The sequence below is a fragment of the Notolepis coatsorum genome (genome assembly GCF_963971535.1).
Source record: "Notolepis coatsorum genome assembly, chromosome: 12".
NCBI lineage: Eukaryota > Metazoa > Chordata > Actinopteri > Aulopiformes > Paralepididae > Notolepis > Notolepis coatsorum.
In genome coordinates this window covers 101,280,336-101,292,268 of record NC_140176.1, presented here as the reverse complement: position 1 = coordinate 101,292,268, position 11,933 = coordinate 101,280,336, and positions in this window count along the sequence as shown.

The window sequence follows — 11,933 nt, the reverse complement described above, 5'->3', positions numbered from 1 at the left end:
ATCACGTGGTGGGCATTCAAATCTTGCAGCATATTTTAAATGTTTTTCTTATATTAAAGTATATTTAGTTTTTAAGAATTGTAAAGGATAGGCAAAAATAAGCATGTGCTTCAGCCCATTCCTTTTTTCGGTCATTGAGTTTGGATTTTGTGTGTGAGCTTACTTTGAATATGTACATTTGTGATTTTTTTTTCTTTTCCTTTTGAAAGTCCACACATGTGTGTTTTGATTTATCTGTAAACAAAGACAGAAAATAAAACGATTCATTCATCCATCTCTATGTATCATACCATCGATTCTGTAAAAGATTGTGTTGAGGTTCTATCGGTTCTCATGTTGCCTGCAACTTCCTGGATGGAAATTAATTACAACAGTATAACAATAAAAAAAAAACGAAATCTCAAAATTGCCCAAGCCAAGAAAAAGAAATAAATTATTATCATTATTTGTATTTATTTATTTATTTATTTATAATGTGTTTTTGGTAACATTCTTTGTTTGCCTCATTGGATTGAATTGCAGGGTGGAGAGCTGTAATCATCTTGAGCACCCAGAAAAACCCAACTCACCAACTTGTGGTTCAGCCGACTAGATTTTATTCAGAATTGATGGTAAAATACAGATATGGGGATTGGGGACTCGAGTTTAAGTCGAATGCATATCAACTTGACATGACTTGAAACTCATACCCTGGCGACTTCAGACTTGAGACAAGACTCGAGATTAAGGACTTGTTCATTAGTGAACAATGTAAGAGACTGGCACAGCCTAAATAAAAACATTTTATTTTAATTAAATTTTCAAGGAATTTTGCCTGCATTGACCAAAAAGAGCAGTCATGCAACCGGAGCCTTGATGCACACAGGGGCATGTGTCTGCTACAGATATGAATGCACACAGAGACATGCGTCTGTTAGATATTAATGCACAGAGACATGCGTTCTGTTACAGATATTAATGCACAGAGACATGCGTCCTGTTACAGATATTAATGCACACAGAGACATGAGTCTGTTAGATATTAATGCACACAGAGAGACATGCGTCTGTTACAGATATTAATGCACAGAGAGACATGAGTCTGTTACAGATATTAATGCACACAGAGAGACATGCGTCTGTTACAGATATTAATGCACAGAGAGACATGAGTCTGTTACAGATATTAATGCACACAGAGAGACATGCGTCTGTTACAGATATTAATGCACAGAGAGACATGAGTCTGTTACAGATATTAATGCACACAGAGACATGCGTCTGTTACAGATATTAATGCACACAGAGACATGAGTCTGTTACAGATATTAATTTAATACATTTTCCTGTCTCCCACACCAAATCAAAAAGGATAGGTGGGACACGGGATTCCCCCGGCCATTTGAAAACGTCACAGGCGCTTTTTCTTGCTGGCCAAGAGACATGTCCGTGAGTTACAGGGCCTGTGCTGCAGACCGCTGTCATTGTAAAGGATAGGTGATGCAATGCAGTAGAGACAATTTGTTCTTCTACTCTGACTGCTCCCTACCAGTAGTGTATATTGGGTCAGAGCCTCCTCCTCAGGGAGTTTCAGAGCCTCCTCTGTGAGTTTCAGAACCTCCCTCTCAGTGAGAGAGCCTCCTCAGAGTTTCATAGCTTCCTCCTCAGAGTCTTAGGGTGTGTTCACATCTGAAAGTCCAGGGATAGTCCGGACTTTCTAATTTGTTTACAAATTAGATCTGCACCAAATGTGAAAATGATACATTGTTTAATTTTGGTCTGCGTTCACACTACCCTGTTTGGTGGTGTTCTAATTTGTAAACAAAGGACATGCTGTCGCATCTATTGGACTAGTCTATAGCACTCACAAACGTAATCAGTTGCCGGCAGCGTAATGAGAGAGATACTATTATGAGCACGGGCCGGCGCTAGTCGACTAGAGAGGAGAGGAGAGGAGAGGAGAGAGGAGAGGAGAGGAGAGGAGAGGAGAGGAGAGGAGAGGAGAGGAGAGAGAGACCTTTCCTTCCTGCGTAAGCTTTTTTTTTTCTTTATCTGAGAGAATGTCCGCGAATGTCCTCCTCACGCAGGAGAAAGTTTGGGGGTCCGCACGCGGCGCGAGTCTAGAGTAGAGAGAGAGAGAGGAAGAGAGAGACTGCGTCTAGAGAGGAGAGAGAGAGAGGGAGGAAGAGAGAGACTGTCCGCGTGCGGCGCCAGTCTAGAGAGGAGTAGGCTACTTTGCTTCCTGGATTAGGTACTATAGTTCGATTGAAACGAACCGAGTCCCAACTTTTCAAGAGGACCATGGTTCGGTTGTTTGGTCCTCATTATAGTTCGGTTTGCGTTCATACCTGTACAAACCAAACGGACTATCGATCTAAAGGGACCATGGTCCACTTAAAGGGACCATGGTCCACTTAAAGTGGACCAAACAGAGTAGGTGTGAACGCGCCCTTAGTCCAATTGTTACATGAACCTTTTTTCAATTGTTTTACTCACGTTGTGGTCTCTCTGGGGAAATCTCTGTCTTCTCCTCTTGCATAAAGAGCAGAATTGACGCGGTTGTTATTCCCAGGCTCGTCGTATGTGAGCCCGTGTCTGTGTCTCTAGACCGGCTCCCTGCTGCTCGTCCCAGACAGCAAGGAGAAACGTTGTGAGGCTCTTTCTTGTTCGAAATTCGCCGTCACTGTTCTCGGGTTCTTTGCGAGCATATACGCTGTATTATTAAATCAGCGTATGGTCTTACGAGATCGATCAGCGCTGGCCCAGGGTGTTTTTTCAATGATTGAATATGCTTTGTGGGTCCGGTGCACCTTGGTTGCCCAACATCATAAAAACTGCGTTTTTTTTATGCAGTCGGCTGGGAAGGAGATTTTTGTCTCTACCGAGCGCCAGTGCACTAGGTTAGACTCGATGGCTCACGTACATCTCCGGGGGGAGATGACTGAGTAGATCAAAACATTGACAGAGGGGTCTCACGCCTGTTGGGTGGGCCACCAGGAGTAGTGCGTTCGCGTACTGACCGTCTTGGTGGCGCCCTCTGATGTTTTGGATCGACACGCGTACCTACCCCCCTCTTAGAACTGGGGGGCGGCGGCGTGACTAGGGCACGGGACTGGTCCTGGTCGCGCCGGACCGGATCAGTTTAACCCGTTGTCCGCCGGGGTGCAGACAGGTTCTGGTACCCCGAAGGACTCTGTGCTTTTCCGGGGGGGAAATGCCAGGTCGGGCCGGACGTCACAGGGGTTGATGTCATGAAGAATGTGTGTGTCATAAAGATGCCACCACGAGTTGCCCTTAACAGTGGCGTGCATTGGTCCATACTGTGTTGTACCTTAGTTCAGAACTTCTTTAGTTCCAATAGAGCAGAGCGCTCGCTATTACTCATATAACTAGGGTTATAGGATAACCTTCGCTTTCTCAGCCTGCAGGAATACTTTCACTTTCTATAACAGTGAATTGACGTTATTTAGTCTATGAAGAACGAATGTAGGCTACAAACTGCATAAACATCTGCATCATGATCCGACACTGGATTGACTGATATATTGTTAGAAGAATCAGCTTGTTGTTCTCTAATGCACACTGGTTTCCATTTGTTTTATTCTATCAAGGTTTAGATTTTTCTTCACATCTTACACTACTGACCAGGAGGGTCGATTGTCTTGGTTTATTGATTGATTTTTATTGTGGAGTAAAAGACAGCATCCAAGGGATAAAAACATGAGAAAGTGCAAGCACTTATTTCCATCATGGTCCCTGATTTTGGACATGGACACACATCAACATAAAACAAAACAGAGCATATTTGAGTCAAGTATGAAAAAACGTATTGAAAATGGAAGATAAAGCCTTGTATACAATGATGAACAAAACAATTATACAAGATAGCAGAAAGAGATGTTATCGAAAAAGAAGGAATGTGAACTTACATATATCCTGATCATCTGTGGGCTCCTCCTTCAATCTAGTATAAATGTCCATAGGTGGGTCTGGAGAGTCTAAAGTCTCTTCTTTCTTGATGTTCAGTAGGACGTCTTGGTCCCTGGGTTCTAAAGAAGTCATCTTCTACTGGAGCTGGAGTCCAGAGTGTCTTCCTGTAGGACGTCCTGCCCCCGGTCAGAGTGAGTTACACCAGGTGAGTTCAGGTAGAGAACTATGGAGAGAGGATACTAAGGTAAACTTTTGTAAAGGTTTGTACTTTTTTTTAAATATTATATTGTATTTGTATCTATACTTTAAGTGTATAGTGTGAAGCTATGCATCCCCCACCCTGTATCGCCCAAGGGGATCAATAAAGGATAATCTTATCTTAAACCAACAGGCTATCCAGTCTATTTGGACCGGCTACCCTCCCCACTCCTCCAGACCATAGCACCAGACATCCTCCCATTCCTAACTGCAACCATCAACTCCTCACTCAACTCGGGGGTGGCTATAGATATCTATGGTCCCCACCTCCCTAAAACAAGCCAGAGTCATCACGCTCCTCATAAAAAAACCATCCCTGAACCCTACCGTCCTAGGCAACTACCGTCCTGTCTCTCCTTCCTTTCTAAAACACTTGAACGTGCTGTATCCAACCAACTTACTGCTCATCTCTTACAGAATGACCTCCTAGACCCTAATCAGTCAGGCTTCAGGACTGGTCACTCCACAGAGACAGCCCTCATTGCGGTCACAGAGGCACTTCACTTAGCAAAAGCGAAAGGCCTCTCCTCTGTCCTGATTCTCCTAGATCTATCTGCAGCCTTCGACACAGTCAACCACCAGATCCTCCTCGTGGCCCTCGCAGGAATGGGAGTGGCTGGCTCTGCACTGACATGGCTGTCATCATACCTCAATGACCGCTCCTACCAAGTGTCATGGAGAGGGACCCTGTCGGCCACCCGCCCCCTGCGGACGGGTGTCCCCCAGCCGGGCTCGGTTTTAGGACCCCTTCTCTTCTCCCTCTACACTAAATCACTGGGTAACATTATCACGTCTCATGGCTTCTCCTTACAGGGCTGTACGCTAAGCTTTTTCACTAGGGGCACACTTGCCCCTAAATGAGAAATTTAGGGGCAAAAAATATTTTTTAGGGGCAAATTTTTAAATAACAATTTTACCATTATTAAAAAAATATGTTCCTCTTGCCTCATTACTGTGGTCCTTTTATTTAACATTTAAGTGCGTTTGTTTTCAGGTTTGTATCTTTTATAATGAACCAACTGAGAAAGTGTGTAAATCACTAATAGAACAAAAACAACAAACTGTCTGTGTGTGTGTGTGTGTGTGTGTGTGTGCGCGCGCGCGCGCGCGCGCGCGCTTGTGTAGTGCTCCTTGAATGAGATCACCACAACACACACACACCATTGCATTAATCAGGAGGACAAGAAACTCTGCATACATTTGTTTCACAATGAAAAGTGCTTTAGAAATCAAATGAATTATTATTGTAAATAACCCCATGAAAGGTTTATTTGTATGGGTAATTACCTGCTTCATATTTGTGATGTTACTGGTTTCAGTGTGTGCCTAAAGTGATCAATGTGTTGGGCCGTTTATTAGGGGTGGGAATCACCAGTTTCATCATGATACGATACGATATCGATTCTTTGGACAACGATACGATATTTGCCGATATCACAAAGTCTCTCACGATACAATACGATACGATTAGATTCAGGTGCCTGCGATCGATATGAGATGATATCATATGCCCATTTAACACAATCAGTAACATTTAGATCAACAAAAAAAAGGTAATGAAAATATCATTTGACATTTGTATTTTTGAGCTCTTCCAGACATTTAAAGGAAAATCAATCTATTGTTTTTAATACAAAGAGACCTCCTGTTCACTGTAAAGTGCCACGTTTTTATATATTGAGCTTTAAACTTTAAGCTACATTTTTTGGAACTCAAAACTCACAACCTCCCTCTCCCAAACCGTTCCTACAACAATTTGTTGATGTTGCATGATCATGTATAGGCCTACATTTATTATGTATTATATTGTTTATGTTTAAATAACATTTAAACATCAAACTCCTCTGACCTCATCTGGTCTTTCCAAAGACGCGCGCACACACACAGAAAGGGAGAATGCTATGCTGTAACGTCTACACACACGGAGCTACTGCTGTTGTTCTTGGGCGGATATGAGACTCGCCACAGGATTTTCAAAATAAGAGTATCGATATGAATCGATCTTATTACATCGCATCGATCCGATTCGATTGTTGATAATTACATCGATGTATCGATCTGGATCGATGTATCGTCCCACCCCTACCGTTTATAGAGATCTATGCCAATTAATGTTTATGTATATCCGGGACTTTTTTTAATAAGAATTAAGAGGTATTTGTATATGTGACCTTTATTTTGAAACCCGTGTTGCGACGCAACCTTATTTACATTTGCGCTTTTGACAGTGAAATGTTCAGTCCAACTTAGCTGGAAGGAAAGACTAATCAAAAAGGTTTAATTGACCCGTATGAGGCTCTTACGGTAAGACTACTCACCTAATGCATAGCTGAACCTGAACGTTAGAAGTGTCCGTGTCCCCGTCAATCAATCATCACATCATCACGTCAATCATCATCATCTTATCATCTCTCCACATCGGACGTGGTTGTCATAAGATGGACTGATATCCACTCCGTTGTTCTTTTTTGCGTCTTAAATGTATTGAAATGAGGTGCTTCTTTGGCGATGCAATAGCCCATATTGAAAGGAAGAGAGCCCACATTCAGTTTCGTTTTGCTAGGAATTATGGGATTTGGTGTTGGATGTATAGACTACGCAGATAGGGACATGGTCTTTAATCGCACGATAGACTACAAGTACCAGGTACTAGCGTGACCCAGATTCACTCCACACGCAAATCTTTTTTTTCACTCAGGCTATCGGTGATCGCAGTAAGTTCATTCATTGCCGACAGATTCTTTCATAGCACCACGACATTGTGTCGCACTGTACAGCCCTGGTTGTAGGCTAATGTTTTTTTAAAAAATGTATCCAATTTGTATGGATTAATTTAGGAGTGAAATGCGAATGAAGGGTTGAAATCACAACTCGCAACGTTGCTCCCAAATAATATTTCCAACTCGCAACGGCCAAATTAAGGGGCAATTTGCGACGAGATCATCGCACTGTACAGCCCTGCCTTAGGGATGCCCCGATCACGTTTTTTGCCACCGATACCGATCGGTGTGAGCCATATCGGCCGATACCGATCCGATACCGATCGTTTTTGATTAAAAATTTTTTTTTAATTATTTTATATAAAATATATATATTATATAATTAGACTTGTACTTGTATTATCTGCGAGACATCGCCACCACGCAACAAGCTCCACTGTCTTGTGTGTATTCTAGGAGCCTCCAGCTACGGCCAGGATTCTCCGGAGCTGCAGCTGGACCCTATACTCGAGTAGCCTGCAGCTACGGCCAGGATTCTCCGGAGCTGCAGCTGGACCCTATTGGTCACATTCAACAACATGCCCTCAGCGCGAATACGCATCGAATGAGTGTTATAAAACATTGATATCAGGAGCCATCTGTGGCTACTGCTGGCCGGCTATATAACGTTGATACAGCGCCTCAGTGAACTATTTAGTTCAGTGGGACATTTCATTTTGAACAGTGAGCTGGCGTCAGCTAACGTGAGCTAGCGGAGGTATCATACACGTCTCTACTAGACTTGCTGGAGCGTTTGTTGATGTCAGGAGCTATCGGTAGCTGGCCGGCTAGATACCGTTCGGTTAGACAATGCCTCATCATGTATTGGACTGGAAGTGAATGGTTGACTGGGTCATTTTGTAACGGTAGCTAACATTAGCTCAGGGAGACGCCGTCCTCCCGTCCCACTAGACTAGACTACTAGACCCGTGTTTACATGCGTGCGGGAGGGGCTGGAGGGAGGAGCAGACGCCGCACCACACTGTGTGGGAGTGAGTGTGTGCAGCTCCCGGTGTCTGAGACAGAACTCAGCGAGTGAGATCGGTTTTGACGATCGGCGAAAATAAAGCATTCTCACCGATCACCGATCGCATATTTATACTGATTGGGGCATCCCTACTTCTCCTACCATTGTTATGCCGACGATACTCAACTCTTCCTCTCCTTCCCTCCCTCAGATATCCACGTCTCTGAGCGGATCTCGGCCTTTCTGTCCGACATCTCCGCCTGGATGACGACCAACCACCTCAAACTGAACCTAAGCAAAACAGAATTGCTCCACCTGCCGACCAAATCCTCCCCCCTGACCGACCTTTCCATCACAGTCGAGAATGCAGCTGTGACCGCATCCCCGACCGCCAAGAACCTTGGTGTTGTCCTCGACGACCAGTTGAACTTCTCTGCTCACATCGCAGCGACAACCAGAACCTGCCGATTCCTCCTGAGCAACGTCAGAAGGATCCACCCCTTCCTGACAAAAGAAGCCACCCAACTCCTCGTCCAATCAACAGTCATCTCCCGCCTCGACTACTGCAACGCACTGCTCGCTGGCCTCCCGGCCACTGCCACTAAGCCTCTTCAACTCATTCAGAACGCAGCGGCCCGCCTGATCTCAAACCTACCGAAGTCGGCCCATGTCACCCCACTTCTTAGGGACCTGCACTGGCTCCCCATTGCTGCACGATTCCGCTTCAAGGCCCTCGACCTAGCATACCGTGCGGCAAAGGGAACCGCTCCCGCCTACCTCCGGTCAATGGTCTCTAACTACACACCCTCAAGACCCCTACACTCTGCATCTTCTGGCCGCCTCAGACCTACTCCTATCCAAGCTCCGGGAGGGTCATCAAGGAGAAGCCACCTATTCTCAGTCCTTGCCACACAATGAACAGCCGAAACACGTCCAATCTTTCGCCGTCGACTAAAGACGCACTAATTCAACCATTATCTGAATTAAAAAAATAAATAAAAAAATCTAACCCTAACTAACCGTACTGTCATGCACTTGTCCTAATAAACTAACCTACACTGTAGCACTCAACACTTTGATGAACATTGTTGCTCAGTTGATAGAGTTGTGCCCTTCCTGATGGCTTGTCGTACAGAACATGTAAGTCGCTTTCGATAAAAGCATCAGCTAAATGACTAAATGTAAATGTATTTGTCAGACTGAAAACAAAATGTGGATATTCTGACAGGTTGGAAATGATTATCAGGAGAACAGACGTTATGAATATAACTATGTATGTAACTATGAGACCATGAATGACATGCTCTTGCTGTTTGGATTACCTCATGTCCCCAATGTCTCAAGATCGTAGTTAAAATATGTAGGGCTGCAACAATTATTCAAATGAATTGATTACTTTGATTGTAATGGAGCTTTAAATCCTGCTGAAGAGAACGCTGTAGCCAGGCAAGCATTACAAAACATATAGCATTATATATTTATGTAAAACTAAAGTAAAAGAAAATACAAATAAAGTTACTAAACTAAATTGAATGTGAAAGAATGTCGTGAAAGCTGGATGGTGGTAGCGCCACATTCACCCTGACGCTTTGGAAATAATCAAGAGAACGCCTTAGGACACTGGGAGGCCCGGTTTCTTGGTAACAAAGCACACAAGCCTCTGATCTTTGCTTACCAACTCAACGGCAACACTCGAGAAGGGCCACGTGGTGTAGAATCTCAAAACAATATCAGTAACATAACTATTCTCCGTGATATCTGGTAGGCCAGTGTGTTTTTCTGCAGCAATCCCGCACGTAAAAGTAGCTGCAAAACAAAAACATCGATCGGTGAAAATCAAAATGCCTCAAATATAGTGGACTTGTCTTCCTGGTTACTTGATCGGCATTTGTTTTCCCCCAATGGGCAACAAGGAATATAGAGAGGAGGTGGGTTCTCTGAAGTATTTTGCACCAATCAATAACTGCGTTATTTGGTCGTGACAAGAGCAACGCGTGATTACCAAACCAAGCCGCATTTCTCGGAGACGCTCTCTGATTGGCCGACGCCTGTTTCTACACTGGTTAAGCTTAGGCACTCTTCGAAGTTGGTTAAGGTTAGAGTTTTAGACTTAGAGCAGGGGTGTCAAACTCATTTTCACAGAGGGCCACATCAGCATTATGGTTGCCCTCAAAGGGCCAAAGACCGTATAAATGTTAATGTAATATAAAATAAATGTAGCTACACATTTACATATTGTTAAACATGGTGTTTCTGTATTTATTACTTATTCAAGTTATACATATTGCATATTCATTTGCATAAATATAAAAATATATGTTAGCTTATGTTATTTTAACAAATAATTTTAGTTTATCAGAACCCCATATTACTCCACCAATCAATGATCAAACCATTCAAGTAAATTGATTGATTGATTGATTGATTGATTGATTGATTGATTGATTGATTGATTGATTGATTGATTGATTGAAAACTTTATTAACAGATTGTAGAATGGGTACAATACAGTACAGCTCAATACACACAATTGTTAAGGGGATGCAGACCAGAGAAAGACTTTCGTCTTGTTTACATCAGGGTCCCCCATTTTCAATTCATCAGGACATATATGACATACATGACATACAGATAGTCAGTACTGCTACATCTATACATTTATGACATACCAGATTTGCAAATACAGTACTGTTTGTGATACAGAAGGAGTCAAGAAAAGGGAGTATATACATTTGACGTAGAAACTGTACATTGGAGGAGGTTGTGTGGGGGGGGATGGGTACATTGGGATATTGACAACCATACTGGGTAATTTACATTGGAGGTGGTTGGGGGGGGGGGGGGCCAGGGGGCACACTGTATAAACAAGTAATACTGTACATTGAGGGGGGGGGGGGGGGGGAGGAGACACTGTACAAACAAACAAAATTGTACATTGAACTATTGACAAAACCATACTAGGTAAATGACTGTACATTGGAGGGGGTTGGGTTAGGATATTTACAGGGGCCAGTGTTGAATTGCAGTCTCCCGTAGGTGTCCCTTGAGAGAGGTTTTGAAAGTGGGTAGTGATCCACATTCCTTTACAGCTTTGGGTAGGGCGTTCCACATTGATGTGGCATAATTGCGAAACGTGTTTAGTCCCTTATTTGAGCCGAATCTGGGTTTAACATGATTTGTGGAGCTCCCTCTGGTGTTGTGATCGTGGTATTCACTGACCTTTGGGAAGTATTTTGACATGTACATGGGTACCTTGGTCGTGTAGTGTATCTTGTAGACCAGGCCCATTGCAAGTTGTTGTACTCTGTCGTCTACTCTAAGCCATCCTAGGTTGTCAAAGTGGGCAGGGGTGAGGTGGGTTCTAGGAGTAAGGTCAAGCAGTAGTCTGACCAGTTTGTTTTGAGATGTTTGTAATTTTGTTTTTAGCGCCTTTGAGGTGCTTTGGTACCATGAGGTGCAAGCATAGTCGTAGTACCCCTGAATGAGTGCTCCTGCCAGAGTCTTCAGGGTGTTCTTGTTTACCAGAGAGGAGATCCGGTACAAGAATCGAGTTCGTTGGTTGACTTTTTTTATTACATTGGATGCCATTTTGTCACAGGAGAGATTAGCCTCTAGGATGGAACCCAGGTAGGTAATTTCATCTTTCCTTGTGACAATATTGTCACCCACTGTAACTGAGAAGCCGTCGGTCTTGCTGAGTTTGTTATTTGAACCGAAGAGAATGGACTCTGTTTTGCCCATGTGTAATGATAGTTTGTTATCAGCGAGCCATATGCAGATTCTGCCTAGTTCCGAGCTGAGGGTTTTTTCAACCTGTAACTTGTTCTTGTCAGAGACCAGCAGGGCTGAGTCGTCCGCAAACAGGAACAAGTTGCAGTCACAAGCTGACGACATGTCATTTGCATAAATTAGGAACAGTAGCGGTCCTAGTATGCTTCCTTGTGGAACACCACAGCTCACTGTGAGGGGGGGGGATAGGGTACCGTTTACCTCCACCATCTGTTCCCTCCCCTCAAGGTAGGATTGCATCCAGCTCACTG